Consider the following 20,606-nt stretch of genomic DNA (forward strand, 5'->3'; position numbering starts at 1 on the left):
TATTTTTTCCCAAATACTCGTTGTTTCTTTCCGCTATAATTAGCTAGAAGAATTATGTGCTACCGCTATATGGTGTCTGTATGGAAAATTGTAAATCTCTGTCTATTTTTATACGGAGTGACACACACTGTCTCTGTATAGTTTTGACCATCATCAAACAGCAGATATACCAAACTGTTTTAAAAGCGGACAGTTCTATACGGTGTAGGTCTGGAAAAATGGAAAATCTCCTTGGTTTGTTTTTCCAGAGTCACACACAGATAGCTTGTATTTGTCCGTGATACCAGCCGGTACACGGTAGTTTGTGAGGAGCGTACACCGCTATACAGTGTGTGAAAAAATGAACGATCAGTAACTGACCAGAACAAAATAATAAAAGTTGGAGTGCTTTGAAAAAGCAGTTTGAACAGCAGTGTGCACACAGCAATGCAACTATCAGGTAGTCTTAAAAGGCAGCCTAATCACCACCAGCGCTGCTGCACCCAACAAAAATCCTCCCCTTTCACTGCATACTAACTGTACAGTAAAAAGCGCTATCAGCAGAAGCTATTTTTTTTCTTCCCTGCCTAACGCTCTCCCTTTTCAGAATTAGCAGCAGCACCTCTCCCTATTCTAAGAATGGCAAAAGTAAGATGGCGGTCGGCGGTCACGTCCTTTTATAGCCAGTGTGATGCCACACAAAGCCAGCCAATCACTTCAATGCCCTTTTCTAAGATGGTGGTGGCCGCTGCCCATGTCATCACATTGCCCACAGTGTGTGTCCTCCATCATTGGCTGAGAAAATGCGCTGGAAGCATTATTTGAAACGTGACTTTGGCATGTGGGTCGGCGACCTCATGGCCGACCTCACGCTAAGGTCGGGTTCTGATCGGCGAAACCCGACTTTAGCTAAAGTCGGCGACTTTTGAATTTGACCGACCCGTTTCGCTCAACTTTAGTAAAAAGGATGAAAAATTAAATAAATTGCAACGGAAATTAATGAACAAATGAAAGAAAATAAAAGATGAAAAATAACAAAAATAAAATTATAGAAAAAAAATAAAATGAAATGAAAAATAAAAATATAAAATAAAAATAAAAAATAATGTAATGATGATAAGATTGGTAAAGTGATTGTAAAAATGAATAAATACTTGTAATGTCAGAAAAAAATGAGTGCAAAATAAAATAAAGTTGAAAAAGTATAGTTGAAAAAATGAAAAATTGAAAAATAATAGAATAAATAAAAGAGGGATATAAACTATGAAAAAAATAAATAAAAGAAAAAATAAAAGAAAGATTAAAAAATTAAAAATTTAAAAAATGAACATTTGGTATACTTACCACCAGATGAAAATTATGTTTTTTAATGTATCTGTTGGAAAATAGAAAGAAGGTTAAAAAGGATGAAGATTAAAAAGGATGAAGAGGGCAAGCTCACTGTAGGATAAATATTGATTAGTCAGCAAAATAGCATATAGTTACAAATATCTACACAAGATAAATAACCTAATTAATGATATAGTCCAACTCTCTGTTGAGACCCTTGGGAGCCAGAGTTCTTAAAGTGTGAATCCAGTATGATTCCCTCTATTTAGTAACTTTATAATGTTCCCCCACTTCTAGGTCGAGACACATGTTCCAAGACTTGAAATCGGAATTGTGACATTGTATGACCCATAGTTAAGAAATATGATGGAAGCGGAAGCCAGGTTTTCTTACAACGAATATTGATTTGTGGCTTGCTATTCTGTCCTTTACGTACTGTATTGTCTCTCCAATATACAATAAGCCACAAGTGCATTTAACTGCATAGATGACATAATTGCTGTCACAAGTAAAAAAGCCTATTAGAGGATAGCGTTTGCCCGTATGTGGATGAGTGAAGTCACTAGACTTTATTACATTTGAGCATGAGGCACAACCCAGGCAGGGAAATGTACCAGTTCGTCTGGACCCAATGAAGGTTTGTGTGGTTTGTTGGTCCTAACCAGTTGGTCTTTAAGGTGCGAGGTCTGCGGGTACATATTAATACTGGTCTTTGAAAAGCCTCAATATGTGGATAAGCTTTCTGAAGCAGAGGCCAATGCCTCCTTAAAAAGGTTATAAACCTTTGTCATGACCGGATGGTGGGTGTGAACAAAAGGGATACGCTCAACTGTTTGTGATGAGGCTGATAAACAAGGTCTATTCAATGCTCTAGTCTTTTCTTTTAGTAGAATTTTGGGGAGATAATTCCTGTTCAGAATTTTTTTCTGACATTTCAACCAAACGGCTAGGTAGGATATCCTGATCAGAAACTATTCTAGAGATGTGCTCAAATTGTGAGCACTGCAAGCTGTTTTTAATGGATGATATTTGGCAGCTTGAATAGTGGAGAAGATTACAATCTGTAGGTCTTGTGTAAAGATCTGTATTTAATTTGCCAGAGCTGTCCTTCTGGACCAGTGTGTCCAGAAACGGAATTCTTTGAGGGTCATAGTTTAATGTAAATTGAAGTTGTGGACGTATGCAATTCAGAAATCGGTGGAAAAGAAGTAATGATTCAGTGGTACCATCACAAATACAAAACACATCATCAATGTAACGAAACCAACATTGGAGTGTTGTAGGAGCAAATTATTATTGTAAATAAATTGATTTTCAAAGGATTCCATATAGCAGTTTACATAAGCAGGGTCTACGTTAGAGCCCATTGCTGTGCCTTGTGTTTGCAAATAAAATTGATCCCCTAATAAAAAATAGTTGTCATGGAGGACTATAGAGAGTAAGTTCATACAAAATTCTATGGAGTTATGTGAAAGATCAGACATGTTTGTAAGGAGACTATGTACTGCAAACATGCCTAAGGCATGTTTAATCGAGGTGTATAGACTATTTACATCTAGGGTGACAAGTAGACTTTCTTTAGATATATCTGATATGTCTTGGATTATTTTAAGAAAATGACCAGTATCCAGGATGAATGAGCGCATTTTCATACTGATAGGCGCCAAGATTTTTTCCAAAAAAAGATAGGGGGCGACAAGATGGAATCAGAAGAAGCTACATTAGGGCATCCAGGTGGGTTAGAACGTGATTTATGGATTTTTGGCAATATGTAAAACACCAGGGTAATTGGATGTAAATTGGTGAGGAAGGTTGCCTTTTTTTGCCAATAGTATTTAACGTCAGGTATTTCTGAAGTGTCTTGTCAATTTTGGATTTAATACCAATGGATTGTAAGCTCTCAAATGGACCAAGGAGAATCATTGGATGTCATTTATCGCAACTTCTCTAAAGAATTTGACACTGTCCCACATAAAAGATTGGTAGGTAAGATGAGAAAGCTTGGGCTAGGGGAAAATGTGTGTAGATGGGTAGGTAGCTGGCTTAGTGATAGAAAACAAAGAGTGGTTATTAATGGGGCATACTCAGATTGGGCCAGGGTTACTAGTGGGGTACCACAGAGTTCTGTATTTGGGCCCCCTACTGTTTAATATATTTATTAATGATCTAGTGGATGGCTTACATTGTAAAATATCAGTATTTGCAGATGATACAAAACTTTGCAAGGTAGTTAACAAAGGAGAACAGTTTGCAACTACAGACAGATTTGAGTAAATTGAAGAATTGGGCTGAAAAATGGCAAATGAGGTTTAACACAGATAAGTGTAAGGTTATGCACATGGGAAGGAGAAACAGATGCTACCATTACTTACTAAATGGGAAACTGCTGGAGAAATCAGACATGGAAAAAGACTTAGGCAGCTTAGTCAATAAGAAGCTAAATTGGAGTGCCCAGTGTCAGGCAGCTGCCACCAAAGCAAATAGGGTCATGGGATGCATTAGAACAGGTCTGGGGACACGAGATGAAAACATAATTCTCCCTCTGTACAAATCACTCGTCAGACCACACTTGGAGTATTGTGTGCAATTTTGGACGCCGGTGCTCAAGAAAGACATTACTGAACTTAAAAAGGGTTCAAAGGCAGGCTACTCAAATGATAAATGGAGTTGGTTCACTACAATACCCAGAAAGGTTATCAAAATTAGGTCTATTTACTCTAGAAAAGAGAAGACTTAGGGGAGACTTAATATATATGTACAAGTATATCAGAAGGCAATACAGAGATCTCTCCAGTGAACTGGTTGTACCAAGGACTGTGACAAGAACAAGGGGGCATTCTCTTCGTTTGGAGGAAAGACAATTTCTGCACCAGCATAGAAGAGGGTTCTTCACGGTAAGAGCAGTGAGGCTCTGGAATTCTCTTCCTGAGGAAGTGGTGATGGCCAACTCACTGAATGAATTTAAGAAAGGAATGGATGCTTTTCTTGTGAGTAACAGTATAGAAGGTTACGAATAACAGAATATTATAAGTAGATGATTGACCCAGCTTAGGGGAAGTAATTTTTTTCCCTATGGAGAAAATTGGCTTCTACTCTGTGGGTTTTTTGCCTTCCCCCAGGATCAACAATGCAGAACAGCTGCACTAAAAATAGGCTGAACTAGATGGACATAAGGTCTTCCTTCAGCCTTCAAAACTATGTTACTATGTTACTATGTTACCTGTAAGAGGATCCCTATTGATTTTTTTATATGTGGAGGTGTCACTAAGAAGGTGGCAAATTTCGGTGAGATATTGTGTGCGATCTAGTATCACAATAGCCCCTCACTTATCTGCCTGTTTTATGATGATATTAGAATTAGATTTGAGGGAGTCAATAGCTAGTATATGGGATTGGGATAAGTTACCAGCCAGACCTGGCATGTCACTCTCCACAAGGAGAAACCTTACCCCTTAGACCTCAGTCCAGAGCCTCTCACCTAGCCAAATCAGTTCTCATACTTTGCACTGACGAGAGCCAATAGCTCGAAACACCGTGTCTGCAAATTGAGATTCTGATCTGGCTTTTATCCTAAGTCATATTACAAGACTCGTTAAAGGGTTGATTGTGACTTGTAGGATCGCTACTACCAACAGGTGGTGCTATAGAGTTCAAGTCCTCTTTTTCTCTGAAGAGGCAATTTGCATAGCCGTAGGGAAAGAACCTTTTTAAAATTGGCCTAAGAAGTCCTGGATATCTCTGTGTATATACTTTGTCATTTGTGCCAATGTGCACCATGACCGCTGGATCCTCACCAGCCCCTCCCAGTAATCTGTCAACCCGATCAGCGATGTGTCAGACTCGAGCGCCAGGTAGGCAGCAAACCGTTCGACGATCCCTGTCTTTGTGACAGATTGCCCTATCTGTTCCCCTAATAATTGAGTCTCCCACTACCAGAACCTGTCTGGCCTGCCCTGCTCTCCTATTTCCCCCCTTACTGGAGCAGACACTCCTCTGGCTTTCAGAGGACATGCCTTGCTGCAGCAGTGCTACTCCTGCACTAACACTCCCCTCATCTGCCAACTTAGCAAACTTATTGGGGTGTGCCAGATCAGGACTAGCCTCCCTGGTGCTCTTCCCTCTACTCCGCCTTCTAACTGTCACCCAGCTAGCTGCTTCATTGTCCTGCAGCTCCAACCTAGCATCCCCCCCCTCATCTATCCCATTGAGCGTCTGCTCAGTGAGCAGAAGACTCCTTTCCATATTGTCTATGGATCTCAATGTTGCCAGCTGCACATTTAGATCCAGTATCTGGGCTTCCAAATGCACAACGTGCTCACATCTTGCACAGCAGTATGCACCCTCAACCGGCTGTTCAAGGATTTCATACATGCGGCATGACGTGCACTGGATGGCATTGGCAATAGTGGAGCACATCCTAATGGGGATTGCACCAGACAATAAGATAAGCAAAAATAAATTAAAAAAAAAAAAAAAAGTATTAATATAATATAACAGCAATTCAGTAAGACCTCCCTTGGAAACTCCCTGAATCCAAAGTCACAGAATCTCAAGTCACACACTTACCACAGTTCGCACTTATGCTCAGGTCACACTCAGCTCGTTCACACTCGCTCAGGCAGAAGATTTAAAAGAGTTTTTGTTTTTTTTTTCTTTTTCCCCTTTCACCAGCACACCACCTTGCTGCTCAATGCACTTCCAAAAGGAGTTGAGTCCCAACCAGCTGCCCCTTATAAACCCTTGATTACTGTATGAACTCCCACCCTTAATTAACCCCTTGTGAATATAGTTACACCTCAAGATTTAAATGCAATATAGTTAACCCTTAAAACAGATAGTAAAATAAGAGATTAACCCTGTAGAGAGAAAAAATAGGTTAAACAAGCCCCCAAGCCCCCCAAAAATTGAACAGGTAGAAAGCTCTCAGCAACCTACAATTCAGCAACTCACACAGGTATTTGTTATAGGTTTTCCAAACACCTCTTCACAGAATCGCAAGTCACACACTTACCACAGTTCGCACTTACGCTCAGGTCACACTCAGCTCGTTCACACTCGCTCAGGTAGAAGATTTAAAAGAGTGGTTTTTTTTGTTTTTTTTTTCCCCTTTCACCAGCACACCACCTTGCTGCTCAATGCACTTCCAAAAGGAAGTGGTATGTGAGTTTTGATAGTCCATCAATGCTTGCAAGTGAATAGTGGTTAAATGTCTTAGCAAGCAACTGGTATTCAAATTTCTCAGATTTTTCCCTCGGCTAAAGGTCTTTGCGCACTTCTTACAGATTACCTTTGCCTGATCATTAGTATTTTGTTAAAAAAAGTGCCACACTACACTCTTCCTACTAGGGAAGACAGTTTGAGGCCTTGCACGCTGTGCTTTTTTGACCGTCTGGCCAAGCTGTCCTGCAATTGTTTTGGTTTTTGTAACCCGTTTTTGGACTGCTCCGGGCCTGCCAGATAACAACTGTTGCGATCTCGATTCCCGCTGCGAATGCTCCTCCTCCTCTTCTAAGCTATTGGCAGCGGCACACTCTACCCCCAATGGATGCCAATCTGGGTCAACAACTGGGTCATCCATCACCTCCTCTTCAATGTCATGTGCACCTTCCTCTGTGTCACTGGGTTTGGTGGTATAGTATGCAGGAAGGGGCACCTGAGTTTCATCTGGATCAGATTCTGGCTCAGTACACAGCAAGGACAATGTAGTGCTCTGAGTGAATGTACCAGCAGAATCATCTATCAGTGGCTGTGCATCAGTGCACTCCATGTCAGATTCATCTTTGTCTGGGTAATTCATGATTTGACTTGATAACCTAGGCATGGTATGTGAAAACAGCTCCATGGAATAATCTGTAGTGTGGCCTACCGCATCCTTCAATTTTGGTAGAGGTGAAGGACACAAGCAAAGGTGTGGTTCATGACCATGAGCCTCCAATGACGACTCAGTTCTTTTATTTTTTAAAACTTCAGAAGAGGAGGCGATAGAGCTGGAGGCTGAGTCAGCAATGTAAGCCAAAACTTGTTCTTGAAGCTCCGGCTTTAGAAGCGGTTTACCTACTCCAAGAAAAGGGAGCCTTAGAGGCCTTGTGGAGCCAGACGATGACGCAGCCTCAACACCTCCAGTATTAGGTGCTATTTTGCTATTGCCACTACCAGCAGATCCACCACCAACACCAACACCACCATTACCAGCTGCCAACCCCCGCCCACTTCCACGGACTCTTCCACCACACTTCCTCATTTTTTGGAAAAATTTACCCAAATTTACACCAACTCTCTGGTACTGTAAAACAAGGTACAAGGTGTGTATAGTACAGGGGAGAATTGGAATGTCTCTACACTTCAGGACACTGTGGGATTCAGTCAGGCCCTGTTTATTTAACACCGCAATATGACAGGCAGATTCTCTATGCTGTTTGAAGGGTGTATAGAGGACTGTGGAGAATTGGAATGTCTCTACACTTCAGGACACTGTGGGATTCAGTCAGGCCCTGATTATTTAACACCGCAATAAGACAGGCAGATTCTCTATGCTGTTAGAAAGGTGTAAAGAGAACTGTGGAGAATTGGAATGTCTCTACACTTCAGGACACAGTGGGATTCAGTCAGGCCCTGTTTATTTAACACCGCAATATGACAGGCAGATTCTCTATGCTGTTTGAAGGGTGTATAGAGGACTGTGGAGAATTGGAATGTCTCTACACTTCAGGACACTGTGGGATTCAGTCAGGCCCTGATTATTTAACACCGCAATATGACAGGCAGATTCTCTATGCTGTTAGAAAGGTGTATAGAGAACTGTGGAGAATTGGAATGTCTCTACACTTCAGGACACAGTGGGATTCAGTCAGGCCCTGTTTATTTAACACCGCAATAAGACAGGCAGATTCTCTATGCTGTTAGAAGGGTGTATAGAGGACTGTGGAGAATTGGAATGTCTCTACACTTCAGGACACTGTGGGATTCAGTCAGGCCCTGTTTATTTAACACTGCAATATGACAGGCAGATTCTCTATGCTGTTAGAAGGGTGTATAGAGAACTGTGGAGAATTGGAATGTCTCTACACTTCAGGACACAGTGGGATTCAGTCAGGCCCTGTTTATTTAACACTGCAATATGACAGGCAGATTCTCTATGCTGTTAGAAGGGTGTATAGAGGACTGTGGAGAATTGGAATGTCTCTACACTTCAGGACACTGTGGGATTCAGTCAGGCCCTGTTTATTTAACACCGCAATAAGACAGGCAGATTCTCTATGCTGTTAGAAGGGTGTATAGAGGACTGTGCAGAATTGGAATGTCTCTACACTTCAGGACACTGTGGGATTCAGTCAGGCCCTGTTTATTTAACACCGCAATGTGACCGGCAAAAATTGCCTAGTGTATGACAAACTACAAGGTGTATATAGAATTGGGCAGAACTGGAATCTCCCTACAGTGTAGGTCTGTAAGAACGGAACAACTCCTCGACTTATCCTTACAGAGTCACACACAGACAGCTTCACTGTGGCCGTGATAACAGCTGTTACATGGTACTGAGAGAGGAGCGTGCACGTACACCGCTGTCCAGTGTATGTAAAATTGTCAAGCTCCGTGTTTTAGTATACGGACTGACACATGCTGTCTCTCTATAGTTTTGAATGTAATCAAGCAGCAAATATACTAAACTGTTTGAAAACCAGACAAAACTATAAGGTGGAGGTCTGTAAGAACGGAACAACTCCTCGACTTATCCTTACAGAGTCACAAACAGATAGCTTCACTTTGGCCATGATAACAGTCGTTACACGGTACTGTGTGAGGAGCGTACACCGCTGTACGGTGTGTGAAAAATGAACGCTCTGTAACTCACAAGGACAAAACAATAAAATCTGGATTGCTTTGAAAAAAGCAGTTTGCTCAGCAGTGGGCACACAGCAATGCAGCTACCAGGTAGCCTTAAAGTCATCCTAATAACCAACAGAGCTGATGCACCAAAATATAGCCCCCCCTTGCACTGCACAGTGACTGGTGTGTTGCACAGGCAAAATCGCTAGCAGCAGAATCAGTTTTTGGTATCTTCTTCCCTGCCTAACACTCTTCCTACAGAATCAGCAGCAGCAGCAGCTCTCCCTATTCTGAGATCAGCATGAGTAACATGGCGGTCGGCGTCCCTGCCCTTTTATACCCCCTGTGACTCCCCACAAAGCAAGCCAATCACTTGCATGCCCTTCTCCAAGATGGTGGTGACCGGTGCCTATGTCATCACGTTGCCCACAGTGTCCGTTCTTCCTGATTGGCTGCAAAAAGGGCGCTCAAGCATCTTTTGAAACGCGACTTTGCCGCTAAAGTCGCAGACCTCGTGGCCGACCTCCCGCTAAGGTCGGGTTTCGTTTCATGAAACCCGACTTTGGCGAAAGTTGGCGACTTTTCAATTTTTTCGACCCGTTTCGATCAACTCTACTTATAAAGAGAAAAATCAGACAAACTGAAAATTTTGCAGTGGTCTCTTAATTTTTGCCAGAGCTGTATGTCCCAGGAGGTGACAGATTCCCTTTAAACTCAATGACATTCTTTTGAATTGTCCTTGTTACATATGCTACTTCATGCCATTTAGTATCCACCTGTAATGCTGGGGTTATGTTTATTATATCCTGATATTTGCTTTTTTGACATTTGACTTTTGATTACTTCATAATGTGACACCCCAGAGTCCGGTTGTCACAGTGACATCGCCTCCCTCTAAGAGGTGAAGTCATGCTTGGAGGCAGGAAAGGGACCCCCATGCCAGGCAGCATAGATTTAATCACAATTTCCTGCTGCAGGTCAGAAAAGGGAGCTGCCTTATATATTTTGGCAAGCAGAGGGGATTGGTAAGTCAGCTAGAAGTCAGCTGAGGGGGTTGTCATGGAAACGAAGCAGCTGTGAGGAGAAATGATAATGACAGTTAAAAACGTGAGGACGTGAGGTAAAGAGATCTTTCTGGAAGATCCTGTAAGTTCAAGACAGACAGCTGATCTGTGAAGAAGGAAAAGGACACGAGCAGAGATAAAAGGCTCTGGGAAAGCTAAAATACTGCCTATAGCAGACCCCTGAGCAAAGCGCTAATAGGGAGAAAAGGGACATCAGAGTCCTAGGCTGACAGGAGCTGTAAGTCCTGATAGCCGAATCTGAAAGTACAGGGGATTGTAAATTCCTGTGCACATTAATCACCTGAGGGCACGGCAGCGGATAAGGAGCCCGGGGCTGACAGTGAAGAGAACGGTACCCGTGGAATAGGCTCACGCTGACAGCCGTACAGGTTAGTGAAACCATCACGAATAGAGGGTCGCAGCATAGTTATATACAGCGGAGACCCACACACAAAGCCCAGAAAGAAAGGTCCTAAATCCCCACCTGGCAAGGTGGATCCCCTGAATGCCTCCAGGCGAGCCGGACTCATTCCATCACCTGTATGTGGTACTCCGGACTGCAGCCTATTACCAGTAAAAGGTAAAGAAACTGCACCTCTCTGTGTCTTTCTCTCATTTCTCTGCACCCCAACGTTTACAGCCACTTTTACTATTTATTTAACATCTTTGCCCTGGGACTACAGCCCTACCTGTGGAGGGCTGCAACATCATAGCTACACCCAACATCCATCCCAGAGAAGCAACACCACAGCGTTGGTCACCTCTGACTAGAATACCACAGGTGGCGTCACGTATTTCACCATCTAATAACTTTATTTTCATATTTTACCACATAAATACCACACAACTTTCCCCTAATTTATTACTGGACGCCTCTGGGCCACGGACCGAGTGCTGCCGCCGTGACACTGTCCCCCATGGAAGTCGACGGGCCCGGTACCTAGTACCCCCAGGCACCGCGGGGCGCTCCAACTACCTTTATACATCTAATATTTACTATTTAGCATTTACTTTGCACAATTACATACTGTATGTATATGGTAAATAGTAGCTAGTATCAGGTATATGTATGTACCATGTCGCTCACACAGTGCTATGCTCTCCAGCTTTGATTAACTTGTGTCTTACTATTTTTAAACCCTTAACTACCAGAGGTAGTTTTGCATTTTCATTTTTTGCTCCCCATCTTCCCAGAGACATAACTTTTTTATTTTTTGGTCAAAATGACCATGTGAGGGCTTGTTTTTTGAGGGACCATGTTGTGTACTTGTAAACGGGAAAAAAATTCCAAGTGCAGTGAAATTGCAAAAAAAAAGTGCAATCAGACAATTGTTTTTTATTTTTTTTTCTCCATGTTCACTAAATGCTATAACTATCCTGACATTATTATTCTCCAGGTCATACATTACGATCCTCCAGGTCATTCCAAGTTCATAGACACCAAACTTGTCTTGATTCTTTTTTATTTAAGTGGTGAAAAAAAATCCAAAGTTTGTTTAAAAAAAAAAAAAATGCGCCATTTTCTGAGACCCATAGCGTCTCTTATTTTCATGATCTCTGGTTGGGTGAGGGCTTATTTTTTGCATGCTGAGATGGCATTTTTGATGATACCATTTTGATGCAGATACGATCTTTTGATTGTTCGTTAATGCATTTTAATGCAATGCTGCAGCGACCCAAAAAAACGTAATTCTGGCATTTTTAATTTTTTTCTCCTTACACCGTTTAGCAGTCGGGTTAATTTTTTTTTTTATATAGCCCACGTGATTCTGAATGAGGCGAAAGGGGAGTGATGATCTGAACTTTTATATTTTTTGATTTTTTTAATAGAGGAGACCTCTGGTTGTCATGCCAATCACATGACGGGGTCAACAATCACACGACGGGGGTCACCGATGAGCGGATTTCTGGCGCGATTCCCAGAAGCGCATGTTAAATGCCGCTGTTAGAGTTTGACAGCGACATTTAATTGGTTAATAGCTGCAGGTGAATCATGATTCCACCCGCAGCTGTTCCAGGCACATGTCAGCTGACATGTGCTGGGAAAGATGAAGGTCCAATGCCGGAGCCCACATCAATGGGAGGGAGTCCTACAATGGTATACATTTACACCTGATGTCGGAAAAGGGTTAAATACTTTAAATACTTAACCATATCTAATGAAAGTTATTTTTTATTAAGTACATTGATGCCTTGCACTTTTTTATCATTTTTTTTAGAATTTAAAAGAGTTAAATGCCACAAGTCCAGAGTGAGTCATAATTTGGTATCCGCAAATTGTATTCTTTAGTGTCCAGTTTCTAATCCAACATGCTGCCGTGAAATACTTTTGTGGTTTCCTGATGAAGTAGTCATAGTACTCCTAAACGCGTTGAATAAAGCCAATTTATCATCTGAATATCCATTTGGACTTCTATCTTTCAAGCAGCACGGAGTTATTCCACCTTTTATCCCTTTTTTTTACTCTGGCTGGTCACGAGGGGAACGGTGGATCTGCAGCAGCTAATATTTCTATGAGCCTGATTTTGGGCTCTATCTGGTGAGTAAAATCTGATTAGAGGCATTTCTTAATACCCAGATAAGACCATATTGCGCTTTTACTTTCCTTCCAGCTTTTTATTGATCCAACATGCTAACATATACTCTTTCTATAGAAATATCACATGCATTGAGTCTTAAAGGGGTTGTCTGGTCTTCTGATAAAAGTCTGCAGTCACTTTATATTAAGATTCACCGGTATTGCCGGTGAGAGCAGGTTGTCAGTCATGTGATTAAGTATGCGATATCCATACTTAAGCCCACATTCTGACTAGAGGTAATTGGCTTTTCTCCATATAAATGAATTGAAAGAAGACAAGCACATCTAGTCAATAGGACACAACATATGTGAAAATTGCATACTTATGGTCACATAACTGCCCACTCTCATTTTCAATACTAGTGACTCCTGCCAGCGTTCGCACTGCACACGGTCATGATTAAAAATTCTGCAGTCGCATATCCATATTTTTATCAAAAGACTGGACAACTGCATTAAGGTTCATAGTACAATTATCCAAATAAAGAAAGTCCTCCATCCATATTCCAACTAAAATACAAAGCTTTATTCCTTTGAGACATCCTCAAGCAAATGCAAAGCTATGAACTCTTTACCTACGCATTTCAGACTGTAGCCCATTTCTTCATGGAATAATGATTCATTAATAAGGACTGTGCTACAGTCTGAAATGCATAGGAAAGCAAATTATAACTTTGGATATACTTGAGGATGTCTACTTTTTGAATTAACTGGAACAAAGCTTACCATTTTATTTGAAATATGGTTGGGAGACTTTATTTGGTCCTTCGCTGTGCAACGTCAGGTAGGTATGGCATTTTCCGTGACCAGAATTGTAGTAACTTCAACAAGGGTGAGCTGGTTTTAGTATACCATCAAAGTGTAATTGGCATGTCTACACAGCACACTTAGATTATTGGTGAATATAATTATTGCAACCTCCGCAAGAAACAGAATCTTTAATTTGCTCTAAGGAATAAGACTGAGCTACAACACTAAATATAAAAAAATAAAATACTTTCAGGATAAAAGTTTATCCTACTCTAGCAAGTTAAAAGGGATGGATAATTCAGTCCATCACATAATAAGGAAGCCAATTCTTCTTGTTTGTTAGGAGCATTGATTTCTTGCTCTTGAAAGTCCTTACATTATCCTTTGTAAATACATTGTTAGCTAAAAGGAGAAACACAAAAATGGGGATTTATCCAAAGTGCCCTAGGATACATACATTTAGTCAGCTAAAATGTCAACAATTGCAGCCAATGTAATAAAATGAAAATTATGGCATGAAAAAGTTGGCAAGATAGACATCTCAGTGACATCTCATGTTATATCAATATTTTGCTCCATAAATGGTGAACATCTATATAAAATTTTCCAGAATTTTTAACTCTTAGCAGTTCTCACTTTTTTAAACACTGGGTAAAAAATGTGTCTGGGAGACGTAAAACATTTTGCCCATGACGTGCTCCAACATTTCGTTGAAATTAATTACAGACTTTTAACAGCTTCCCGACCACCCACTGTAGATAAACGTTGGCGCTTGCTTGTGCAGTGCCAACTTTTCTCTATGGTTGGTGGTCTAACAGCACTCAGGACCCCAATAGTTCTGTAAGCACTGAGATTCCAAAGGAGAGCAGTAGCTCTGAAAGGTGACATCATCTGGACCTGATAAGATCTTTTCCCAAAAATGTAAACCCTTTGCTATCTTCTAGATGCTGTGATCGCATGTGGAAAAACTACAGTTCTCTAAATATGGAGATACAAAAACTGTTTTTTGTACAAAAAAAGTTTTTATCATGTGACAGCAGCCAAACATAAAAAAACCCAATATAAATCTGGTAAAGCTGGAGACAAACTAGTGATTTTAAAATCGGTCTGAATTTGATGCAGGAGAGTCGGACAAGTGTAATGTAAATGACATGCGAGTGTGATGTGTTTTTTATGTGAGTACAACCCGATTTTTCCCACCTAGCATTCGATTTACATCTGAATGCAGTGTGACTGCAATCCGATTGCAATATGATTTTATCATGAGCTTTTACATGCAGCAGTTCTCTATGTCAATTACACATTATTTTCAAAGGAAATATTGTCAAAACACACACACACACACACACACACACACACACACACACATATATATATATATATATATATATATATATATATACACAGTATATTGTAGTGCAGCGCCTACTGCTTGTGTTGGGGGACACTCGCCTGGCACGGGATTAACGTAGACAGGCACGGTTTTGCTCACATATACAGTTTATGAGCTTTATTTTATACAGAATAAACCACACGGTAGGCCCTGTTGCACGTCACAGGCCTACCACCGTCCATAATATTTCAACATATGGCTTTAACTTTCAGTCCCTAAACATGCTGGATCTCTCTGTCCAGTGACCATGGGCGACCGCAGGCCAAACAGTTCATTAATGTTCATAGAACTTTACAAGCACCAACAATCTATGTAGGTACCTTCCAAAGGGTCAGCTGAGGAGAAAGAGTCAGTCACTGACCATAGGCACTGAATTTAACCCCTGAGGGTGTGGCCGGACACCCCTTCCTCTTTCTTCCCGTTGGTCAGTTGGGCATCCAAATCAAGGCATCATCTGGTGGAGTAGTGGGAGGGGGGAATGGGCACTGAATGGAGTTTCTATCTAGCTTGTCTCCTAGGGGGCTCCACAGTCAGAGGCACCTTCCCTATACGGTATGGTGCCTGCCAGACTACAGAGACCCGTGTGTTGTAAACAGTGCCTTCCCGCCTCCCACCATTCCCATAATAACAAAAACACCGACAGGCATGGATGGGTTGAACAGGTCGGTCACAGTTTAATAAATTTATAAGCAGAGAGAGGCAAGTACAATTCGCAACTGACTCATCGCTGAAGGCCCCATCAATGACCACTGGGCAAGCAACCAGATGAGAGGTTACGAACCTTTGCCCCCTCTAACTACCGCCACGGAGGATCATGTGTATGACCTACACAGGATTCCGACCCCCACCCAACATCATTAGGGCCTGTTCAACACCATCCTGTCAATTAGTTTAAAATATATTGAGCCGATATCCGTGAGATGAATGCCGTCCGATCTCACTAAATCAGAGTTGTCTTTCTCTAGTCCGTGGTAGCAAACCACAATGTCATAGTTTTCTCTGACAAATTTTGCCATCTTTGTGTTAATCTTTTACTTTGATTTGTCAATGGCTTTAGCATCCTTAGCTCCTAACCAGACCGCTCGTAGTATTATCTCTGACCACACTACCACCATATCCGGTTTTCAACAGACAAAACGCTCTGTGTAGAGCTCGGCGCCTTTCTTCTTGTACAAATCATTACCGCTGGCAGTATCACTGGCCCTTTTGCCGTCTTAGCAATATTGATCATGTCCAGGAAGATCAGCTGCCAACAGAGCCCTCTGATGCCTTTCCAGTTGACCTTTATTTGCTGGAAGTAAAAATTGTTTGTTTGTTATTTTTCTTTTTTGGGCGTAGTTTGGCCCTTTTGCACGCCCAATAAACAAAAGAATGTTCCACTACCCAAACTGTGGGCTTACAGCAGTCTGTAAGAGACAAGATGTGTTAGAGCAGGTCTGGTCTTATATATCTTGCAAAACATGCGGATTTCCAATGGCCTAATCTCTGTACTACGACTTTGGATACGCCGGCCTTAGCTGCTTCTGCGGCTGTTACTATTCTGAGGAATGTGTCCCGTATTCTTTTGAGTTAAAGTCGATTGCCATTAAGCACTGTTTGAAGATAAGCGGGGACCCGTCAGTGCGTGAAAAATAGAATCAACTCTCGTGTCTTATAACCGCATAGCTTCTGACCACTATTACTGGACATATTGGGCCATCTGATGCCTTGACCAGGACCCACGTCTCTCTACCGGTGGGATCGCATTTACCCTAATTCGCAGAGTGTCGCCACATATAACGAGATCTTCGTTGATTAACCCGTTTACTGATGCTGTTTTTTACCGCGGCACCCGCTCGCTAATTCGAAGTGCCCTGAAGAATGCAATTGTGAACGATGTAGATATTAAGATAGACTCATATTGTGACTTGCACACTGTTTTAGAGGTTGCAATAATATCATGTAACAGACTTAAAGAAATGGGGCGATGACCTTCCTGACTAGTTGAAACCTTTTCCAGCTTTTAACGGCTTGCTTGATGAAAATTTTTTTAGTTATGTCTGCCCATCCCAAGAGCTGACAGAAAAAGGCAGTTCCCGATAAATGCCATTGCGCTAACATACATGATGCCTGAGCAGAATCAAGAGTTCTATTAACACTTCACATCTCACCCGATTGCACGTATCGACTGGTCTTCCTTTAATTAGCGAGCACCATTCTTCCCATGCCTTACCATAAACCTGCCAGCTAGCCGGTGTCACTGAGGCGTGGATTAAGGGCATCCATGATTTGCCACCGTATCCCAAAGGGAAGGAGGACGATGTAGGCCTGATGGCTGTGCATTGGAGAGGAAGACTTTGAAGGCCTGCCAATTGGAAGATAACAAAAAGTTAACAATCTTATCATCCGCAATAGACGTAACTCTGGTGCGGCACCAGATGTTGTGTTTAGGGCATAATAGAGCTAGGTGGCACAACAGCGCGAGAATGGGTAGGGAATAGTGTTGAGCATTCCGATACTGCAAATATCGGGTATCGGCCGATATTTGCTGTATCGGAATTCCGATACCGAACACCGATATTTTTACAATATCGAATACTGGAATCTGAAGTTCCCATAATGCAATGAGCCAGTATTGTGGCTGTGATTGGCTGCTGAAATGATGTCATCATGATGCGCGGTCTGTGCGCATCTTGATGTGCGGTCTGTGCGGGCCTGCCGGGGGTCTGTGCAGGCCTGCTGGGGGTCTATGCGGGCTGCCGGGGGTCTGTATGGGCCTGCCGGGGGTCTGTACGTGCCTGCCGGGGGTCTGTGCGGGCTGCCGGGGGTCTGTACGGGCCTGTCGGGGCTCTGTGTGGGCTGCCAGGAGTCTGTGCGGGCCTGCCGGGGGTTGTGTGTGTGTGCAGGCATCGTCTGATGGGACTACAAGTATGTATGTTGTATGAATGTAGTATATATGAAGTATGTATGTAGTATGTAGTATGTATGTATGTTGTATGAATGTAGTATATGTGTAGTATGTATGTAGTATGTATGTATGTTGTATGAATGTAGTATATATGTAGTAAGTATATAGTATGTAGTATGTATGTATGTTGTATGAATGTAGTATATACAGTATGTAGTATGTATGTAGTATGTATGTAGTATGTATGTATGTTGTATGAATGTAGTATATGTGTGGTATGCATGTAGTATGTATGTATGTTGTATGAATGTAGTATATATGTAGTATGTATGTAGTATGTATGTATGTATGAATGTAGTATATGTGTGGTATGTGTGTAGTATGTATGTATGTTGTATGAATGTAGTATATATGTAGTATGTATGTAGTATGTAGTATGTATGTATGTTGTATGAATGTAGTATATATGAAGTATGTATGTAGTATGTATGTATGTTGTATGAATGTTGTATATATGTAGTATGTATGTAGTATGTTTTTTTTTTTACATTCAACACATTAGCCGGATGATGTGACTACTACTGTCCCATCTTTGGCTAATGTGTCAAACACTGTCATTGTAGCAGGCATAGCCCGATGGGACTTGTAGTCCCATCGGACGATGCCTGCACACACACACAACCCCGCACAGACCCCCGACAGCCCACACAGACCCCCGGCAGGCCCGCACAGACTCCCGGCAGGTCCGCACAGACTCCCGGCAGCCCGCACAGACTCCCGGGAGCCCGCACAGACCCCTGGCAGGCCCGCACAGACCCCCAGCAGGCCCACACAGACCCCTGGTAGGCCCGCACAGACCCCCGAGAGGCCTGTACAGACCCCGCCCGCACACACAGACACGCACAGTTTCTGCCCACGCACCGCCCACACTCTTCCCCCCTCCCAAACTGGATGTGCAAGTAAAGAAAGGAGTTTTTTTAATTCCGATATTTCTGTCCCATTAACTTGCATGGGTTTCCGGTATCGGAGTCAGCGATACCCGATACTTTTTGGGTATCGGTCCGATCCAATCCAATCCGATATTTCCCAATATCGGAAAGTATCACTCAACACTAGTAGGGAAGAAGAGGACATGCTGTTTAAGCTTTTTGCAGTCTCCAGGTTTTTGGTAAATAATCCGATGTTAGCATTTTTTAATTGCTTTTGCACCATTCGTCCTTGTAGATTGAGACAAAACCATTTGTGAAATTTCCACCAACTGATAGACCCAAAACCTTGTTTGGCGTTTCCTCTGACATGACGCATATATGGCCATTGTAGAAATTTAAGAATGTCCTCCAAACTAACAAATCTGCCTTTAGGGAGCGGTTAAATCTAATTCTGTGGCCCAGCTGGGTAATGCTCTTTGTTGCCAACGATAATTGGTGCGAAAAAGCTCTGCCCACTGGCATTACCCAACAAGCAAAGTTGAGCAAACCTAGCAAAGACAGCATCTGCTTTAGGGTGACTTTTTTAGCTTCAAGGAAACTTTCTACTATTTGCAGTGTTTTTTGTAATTTAACCGCCGGTAAGCGAAAAACCATTTGATTGGTATCTATTTCGATGTCGAGGAAGGGGGCATGTTGCACAGACCAATCATGTTTTTTTTTTTTTGGTGATAGTGGTACTCCAAAATGCCGAGATATAAACTTTTTTCGTTTTTTTCGTTTCTTTTTTTCTCTTTTTCTTTTTTCCTTCCTTTTATCTGGAAATATATTATAAGAATTAATTTCGTTTGAAGTAATAAGCTTTTAATTACCTTTGACATTGCAACACTGATGAACTTTGACTTCTGTCTCTCTTGCAACATGTGACCCTTGGCGCCAATTTTTGAACTGTGTGTATATAAAACCGGCAATGTCTATACCTGTCTGTACATGTCATCCCCTGAGGAAGAAGTTTTTAAGTTTGAAACGCGTTGGGAAATAAATGTTTTAAAGCACACAACTTGTGAGGAGTGATGGTCCGGCAGCGCACGGTTAATCCATAAAAATTCCTTCTTTGAATCTGATGATCTATGGCCACGGCGTGGTCATTTGGATGTGCAGCAAGCTGACTTTGTTCCTTTATGCTTAATACTCTCCTACACAGGGTGAGTATAACTTATTGTTTTATATTCTTATTTTCTCGGGTAAGACCCTATTGCGCTCTTTTTCTTTCAGTTTTCATTATTCTAAATCTCTGACGGTGCTTGGAAAACACTGTTGGTGCTTTGGATTTGGAGCAGCAGAGGGTCCGTTACTCTGTTCAAGGATGGAATATTTTCAGAATAGACTCTCGTCAAGGGAAAGGCTAATACTACAAACAATCGGAAATATTGGATTCTCTACTAGTGAGGAGGAATCTGTTAACCCCTTCAGTGAGGATGAAACAAAGACACTTCGGAAGATTTTCTACAGCTTCAAAGAAGCTATTAAAGAGGAACTCCATTACAGTTTGGATGCTCGTTTCTTATCGATTTATCTAGAAGAGAACATATGCCCTCGTGGACTGAGGTTAGTGTTCGACTCACCCTTTATGAACGATTTGAACTTTACGCAAGATTGGGACAATAATCTTAATAATTGTATGCATAAAATGATTCTGCTATTATATAAGAAAAGGTCCAAATTGGCTGAACTGGCAGCCCTTAAGGTTATGAATTTATCTAAAGATCTTATTCCCTTTCAAAAACACCCAGAATATAAGAAAATTAATTCTAACGTCATAACACATGTAATGCAAGTGGAACATGAAAACATTTTAAAAAAATCAAAAAAA

The sequence above is a fragment of the Dendrobates tinctorius genome, unplaced genomic scaffold, assembly GCF_039654945.1.
Source record: "Dendrobates tinctorius isolate UK_male_01 unplaced genomic scaffold, ASM3965494v1 ptg000046l, whole genome shotgun sequence".
Lineage (NCBI taxonomy): Eukaryota > Metazoa > Chordata > Amphibia > Anura > Dendrobatidae > Dendrobates > Dendrobates tinctorius.